General features: G+C 31.8%; 1 long non-coding RNA gene across 1 annotated transcript in view; it reads left to right on the top strand.

Annotated features, from left to right (window-relative positions):
• Positions 1-6,973, top strand: part of LOC102007678 — a 25,416-nt gene extending 18,443 nt beyond the window's left edge. The window contains exon 4 of the long non-coding RNA XR_261233.2: positions 6,644-6,973. This is a non-coding gene — a long non-coding RNA (uncharacterized LOC102007678). The remainder of the gene's footprint in view (positions 1-6,643) is intronic.
• Positions 6,974-7,304: the final 331 nt, after the last annotated feature.

Raw genomic sequence — 7,304 nt, 5'->3', positions numbered from 1 at the left:
GTAATAAATGCTTAAAATTTAAACACATACCCTATTTTTCAAAGAATTAGTAATCTGACAGAAAGTTTTCTTTATTTGGTGGTTTTGTCTAGGTCAGTAAGATGCTGTATGTTGCAACTAGAATTAAAACTTATATCAAGTGGGCTGACACATATTTTATGGGGTTTTTTCCATGTTAACGAATATCACTGCTTTCTTTCAATAAAACATGCAAAGAAAATAATGATATATATTGAAATATATTTGAATAAGTGCCCACTATGAATTTTACTGATATATTTAAATCTTTATATTGCAACCTGAATTCAATAGGTGTTGTATTTTGAATGTTTTACAGACAGGTTGTATGCACATAATTTTCTCTTTAAACATAAATTTTTAATAAAGAGAAGTTTAGAGATATGAATTTAATTCTATTTATGAGAACAAAATTTTGGAAGTTTGAGTTATCCAGATCATGAAGATTTTCTAGGGTGGAATTGAATCAATGTACAATACAACATGGAATATAAAGCACAGGATTTGTGTTAGTATGAGCTTTTGTATAACTCAGTGAGTTCTACAGTGTGATTTACTCAGCCTATGATGTCTATTTGATATTATTTTCATTGTTGAATTATAGAACCATGGCATATTTCCCAGTTCAACTGAAATATAATTACAAAATATATATCGAGTATTCAAAGTGATTCTTTGGTATACATATGCTTTGCCAAATGACTTCCACAACCTAACTAATCAGCACATCCACACACCTACCACTGATATTTTTATGTGTGTTGTAAGAATATGTAAGATCTACTTTACACAATACATTAATATTAATAGTTACTATGCTGTACAAGAGATAGCAAAAACTTATTCATTTTGTCTACGCAAAGCTTTGTGACGTTTGACATCTCTGTTACCACTTCCCACCCCCTCGCTCCTCCAGCCCCTGTCTACCACTGATCAACTGCCTGCTTCTTCGGTTGTACACATGATTACATGAAGTATTTGTTCTTCTGGGGCTGGCTTATGTCATTTAGTTTGCTGTCCCCAGGCTCATTCGTGTTGTTGCAAAAGACAGGATGTTCTTTCTCAAGACTAAATAGTACTTTATTGTGCATGTGTAAGGGATGTGTGTTTATCCATTTATCCATCAATAGACACAGGTCTTTTTTATCCACAGATAAAATAGACACACGACTTCTTTATCCATTTATCCATCAATAGACACAGGTCGACTCCATAGTTTGGCTTTTGTAAATAACATTACAATGAACAAAATATTTTATATGTAACTCATTTTTGTAAACTACAACATATACTGAAATGTGTTCACTTCATGTATTTATCACTGATCACCTCAAGTAATATAACTCCATGCTTAATAAAACTTAGATCGTATCAGAAACTTAGAAACTGCTTCAGACCCCTTGGAGACATTAAGTACACCATATTCTGACTTCTAACAACACAGGTAGGTTTTACCTTATTGAACTTTTACATAAGAGATATACAATAAGCACTTACTGTCCACGTTGTTGCATGGACTTATATGTAGTTGAAGCATAATTATTTTATTCTATTTTCTTTTTGGAAAATATTTGAGTTGTTTCTGATTTTTTACAGTTGTCAATATATGACTGACTTTTAAAAAACAAATGTACACATTTCTGTGGATCAGTCCTGAGAAATGATATGGCTTGCCTAATATTGCTTTTTCTTAGCTTCACTTTTATTGGATACTGATGGAGATTGAAAGTACTACATGACAGGATTTGGTGCTCTAATTCTTTGAAAAATAATGTTTTGTACTGGATTGAAACATTAAACAAACATTAAAATCATTTATTTCTAATATCGAGTCTTTCCAATCATAAGCCTGGTAGAGGCTTTCATTTTGGGGGTGGGAGAGTGATGTAAATTTTCCTCCTGTTTTATCATTTTCATTATAGATGTTTGGTGTAGGTTTTGTATGATATTATTAAACATCATATAAAATAGATATTATAAGTGTCATAAATTGAAAGTTTCTCGATATTTTCTCCTAGACTATAATAAATACCAAAATTTATTTTATTAAACAATTTCTAAATTGTGAAAAAGGTTATAGATTCAGCAACATTTGCAAGAAATAACACAGACAGCTCCAAGGCAGCTTTCACCCACTGCCTTCTGAAGAGAGCACTTGGAGAAGCTATAGGTCAGTATCATAGCACATACACTCACGTTTGCTCTATAAGCACAGATGAGATGACAATATGATGAGGATCTCTCATTTTGTATTTTGGTAACTATACCCGCTCTTCTTCCTCTTCCTACAATTTCTTAACAAGTACTTGTTCAATATAGAATATTCATATGTTTTCTCATTTTAATATGCCATGTAAGTGGGACATACAATTTTTAATGTTTCGCTATTACCTTATTCAGCAAAATCTCCTACAGATTCATCCAAATCATTGATTGTATTGATTTTTTTCTGTCTATTGCCTTTTCTGACCTGGTATGGCTATTCCACCGTTTGACTAACCATTATTCTAGGGATGGGTATCCAGTTTATTTATATTATAAATAAAACAACTTAGAAATTTGACATATAGATTTTTTATGTAAGCTTAACTTTTTGTTTCTCTAGGATAAATACTTAGGAGTCCAGTTGTGGTCTCATGGTATTTCTGTGGTTATTTTACAAAAGTTGCCAGTTTTATTCACAGACTAATATTTCATGTACCCTACAGTAATTTAAGAGTGATTTGACATCTCCTGCATCACTCCCATCACTTGGTTTCATCATTTCTTTTATTTCAGTTACTCTGGTAAGTGAAACTTTTAGCTACATGTTCATCTTCTTTTGTAGAGCTTAAATTTCTCCCTGCACCATTTTCTAATTGGATTATTGATTTTTATTTTTGAGTTTTGAGAATGCTTGAGATAATTAAGATATCAGTCACTTACATGGTAGGTGGTTTACAAATATTACTACCCAGCCTGGAGCTTTTCTTTCATTCTTATAGACAGTGGCTTCCACATAAACAATGTCTTGTTTTGTTCTACTTTTATTTGGAATAATGGCAAATGGTACTATGATATAATTTGGTTTTCCACATGTCCATTTCTAGTACATAGATGTGTGATTGATGGGCTATTGTTTTGTATGTTATGTTGGACTCAGACAACTCTCTCAATATTAACTCATTTTTAAATGTTTGATAGAATACTGAAATCTTGCAACTTGAATTCTTTTGAAAAATTTTAAAGTCTATTGGACTATCCATTGTCTTAGTATTATAGGGCTATTCAATTGAGCATTTTGGCTGAATTTTATTGGTTCTTTTTGTTTGACCCTTTTTTTATTTTATATGACTTTCAAGGACTCAGCATGTCATTGGTTGCATTAATATTCTGTTGCTGAATAGAACTCCATGATATAGATATACCATAATGTGAATTATCCATTGGCCATTTGATGGACATTTTAGGACTCTTTTAAGACCAGAATGAATGATGTCTTATGAATATTAACAATAATTATGCAAAATGTATGAGTTTCATAATTTTTTATTTATATTTTTAAGTAAATACCTAGAAGTACAATGATTGTGTCTTGGAGTAAATGTAAACCAAATTTCTTTTTAAGTGGCTGTTCTATTTTTAATCATATTAGTGAAGTGTGAGAAAGATTGTGCCTTACAGCTCACCCTCTCCTAGCTGCAGGTTATTTTTTTTCCTCAAAACTGATTTATCTGGTTTTTGGGGGGAAAATAATGGAGACTGGATCTAGGACTCACATACACTGCACAAATGTGATACCACTGAGCCACATTAAAATCACAGAGCAACATTTGCCAAATTGCTGAATATTTTGAAGCAATGTACCATTTCAAAATTACCCATAAGTCAAAGAAGAACCTCACAAAGATAATAAGGAGACATTTCAAGTTCAATGACAAAACAATACAGCATGTTCAATTTGTGGGGATAGCGAAAGCTATGCTAAAAGGGAAATTCATAGTTTTAAATCCTACATTAGGAAAAAGAAGAATTTTAGGATATCAACAAAAAGTAAACATTAACAAGTTATAATTAGTTAAAATTAAAATTTACAATATAAACAGAAATATAAAATAGGAAAAAAAGTAATTTTTGGCATGACTATTAATATTAAAAAGATAATCTGCAAATCAGTGTGTTCTATAACAAATGACTAAATTGTGATTGATAATCAAAACTTAGAAAACTGATCAAGTGTAATCAAAGAGAACACAAACTTATGAATATCAAAAGGAGAAAAGGAGAAAAGAAACAGCAGGAATTTTTAAAAAATAGGCTAAGGAAATATTGTGAATAACCTTGTGCCAATAACTTTACATCTGAAATGAAGTGGATTGATTCTTTAAAGAAAGTAGTTTACCATAATGTATACAACCTAACTAGATCTATTTTTGCTAAAGAAAAACAGGTGAGCTCATCAAATATTTAAGAAATAATAACTCTAATCACACTCCCAAATACAAGGGACATTTCCCACCACAATTTTATGGTTTCAAAATAACTGTGCCATCAAAACCTCACCAGAGTATGAAATAGAAAATGACCAGCATTCCTCATAAACAGAGGCAAACAGCAAGCTAAACAAAATATTCACTACTTTTAATACTTAAAATTTTGATTGTATTTAAATGTGTATATTATATGCTTCATGAAAGACTGTGACCTCTCAAATGAATATTGTACGAGAATTTAAAAAATAGTGTCCATTCTAAAGTTGTTAAAAGTATTGAAAGTGTTAAGAGTTTCTTAAATATTTTCTACATTAGAAGATACTTGTCAATCTATTTTTTAAGCCAACAGATTGTTCTATTGCAGAAAGGGAAAGATTTAGAACAGCTTATTGCAAAGTTTGTCCTTTCGCCAGTGCAGGTTCTCAGCATCTTTGTGAAGTGTCATCTATCTGTAACTCTGTAAGTTAGTGAATGGGCTGTGTTCCACAGATACTGTTCTCAATATCATACTTTTTGATGAGTACAGCTTTGTAGTATATTTTCATCAATTTCAGATAATTTCTATAAATTTTTCTTTTACTATTCACTTTTTATTATTTTGTACAAATTGCGGAAACATTTTTTTCGCGTTTTGTGAAGAATATCATTGGTATTTTGATAGGAATTGGACTGAATCTGTAAACTGCTTTAAAGGGTATGAATATTTTAACAATATAAAAGTCACCCTTTGAAGACATCTTATTCAAACCCTGCTTCACTCTGTTCTTTTTTAATTTATCATAGTTCCTTAGGACTTACCTGTACTCCATTTCTTTAAAAATTTTCCCCATTCACAGATGTACGGACCATCTACTGTGAAATCAATATTGTGCTTGGTAGTGCAGGGAAACATATGTATATTTAATGTAGTAAGAGCTAGTAGAGATCTTTACTTGGTACTTTGCAACCTTCAAGAAGAGAGTAATTGATTTCCAGGATACTTGAGAGTTTCCTGGCAAAGTGTTTGGGCTTACTAAATAAAGTAGAAGAGGAAGTATCTGAGCAAGTGAGAAAACTGTCCATTTCTACCTACAATGGGAATTGAACAGAAGTAAGTGAAATAATGAAACAAGTGGAAACAAGAATTGAAAATATAAGACTGAAAAGCTGCATAAAGCGTTTGAGAATTTGGTAGTACAGGCTGGTATTCAGTATGAAGGGGAGTGAAATACAGGGAAAAATGTAGCCATACAGGTTAGAAAAGCATACTAAGGCCAACTATAGAAATCTTTACTTGCTTTTCGTCATATTCTGATGTGTTAATCAAGTATATATCCACAACAGGGTTTTCTTTTTAAATCTTCCTTCTCTTCAGGTTTTTGAGGCATATAATTTAGTTCTTTCAAAAGGGACTATGGTGCCGGGAGGGGAAGAGAGAAAAACAGAGTTATAAAACCGACAACTGACTTCACAAGGAAATATGAAAAACTTTCGGTAGAATTTGTAACTACCTCTAAGACTTGAGTCTTCTCCTTCCCAAAAACTTCTATTTAGATTTAAAAACAATTTATAATTTTTTTTGTTTAAGCAGTTTTTCTTTTTCTGAAGTCAAATTAAATTTCAAGTACCTATGAATTTAGATAAGTACATGAAGTGAATTAATTTCTTAGTATTGTATGGGATGGTGGGAACATTAGTCACCAGGGCAATGAGGAGTAGGAGGCACTAAAAGATAAATAAAGTGTATTCAGAAAAAGAGTCAATTTTTATGTACAACAATTTCCTCTAAAAGCTTGGATAAGAGAATGAATAAAGCTGGATCTAGAGAAGCATTAATATTTCATGAGTTTTTAACAAACGTTTCCTAAGGAATTTTAAAAAGTTTGGAGGCAAAAACAGGAAAAAGAGGACTTAATTTATTCAGAAAAAAGTAAAGAGATTATTGCAAGGTACCTCAAAGTTCAACAGCAATAATATTTAATTAAAATGACCTATTACAATATTTCAGTTTATTTCTAATTTCTTCTGACTTAGAGTATTATTGTATATATATGGAGGAGGCATATTCTAATGCAAACAAAAATCTGTATATAATGCTACCTTTCTGTCACTATGACAAAATACCTAAGATAATCAAAGCAGAAAAGGGTTAACTCATCAAATGCTTTCAATAGCTACTTCGCCTTGCTGCTGTGTCCCATGGAGACACGGAATATCACAGCAGCAGCGTGTGGGAGAGGAGCCTGTGTACTTCAGAAAGCAAAGAGAAGGGACAGAAGGTGCCTGCTTTGAGGGCGATACCCTGTGACCTTGCTTCCTCCAAAGATGCCCCACCTCTCACAGCTCCATCATTATCCAGTGTGACCAAAGGTTGGAGACCAAGTCTTGACCACAAGATATTTCAGATCTAAACTGTAGGATGCATGTATATTTCATATGCATATATATATATATATACACAAGAAAACATATATATATGTAGTATATAAATGAGCAGATTTGTATATATGTGCATATACAGCCTACACACAGTTATTATTTATGCTTTTATGGATTTGTTTTGCTTTTAGGTTTTATTCTATTAGAATGGATAGTATTAAAAATGCACCATAAAAATATTTGGCTAATAATTCAATTTTCATTTTGCAAGTCCCTACCCTAAGAGAAATGCCATTCTGCTGAGATATTTACCTCAAGTGAAATGATATTAATAGAAAATTAAAGCCAACCTTATGACCCCATTTATTTTTGTTGGCATTCTTCAGAGGCATGAACTGTTAGAGAACGTTCTTCAGAAAGGCTTTGAAAATGAGTCCTTGACTCATGAAAGATACA

This window comes from Chinchilla lanigera, unplaced genomic scaffold, assembly GCF_000276665.1.
Source record: "Chinchilla lanigera isolate Chin_1 unplaced genomic scaffold, ChiLan1.0 scaffold00026, whole genome shotgun sequence".
In the NCBI taxonomy this organism is placed as follows: Eukaryota; Metazoa; Chordata; class Mammalia; order Rodentia; family Chinchillidae; genus Chinchilla; species Chinchilla lanigera.
This window is presented reverse-complemented; position numbering and strand designations above follow the sequence as displayed.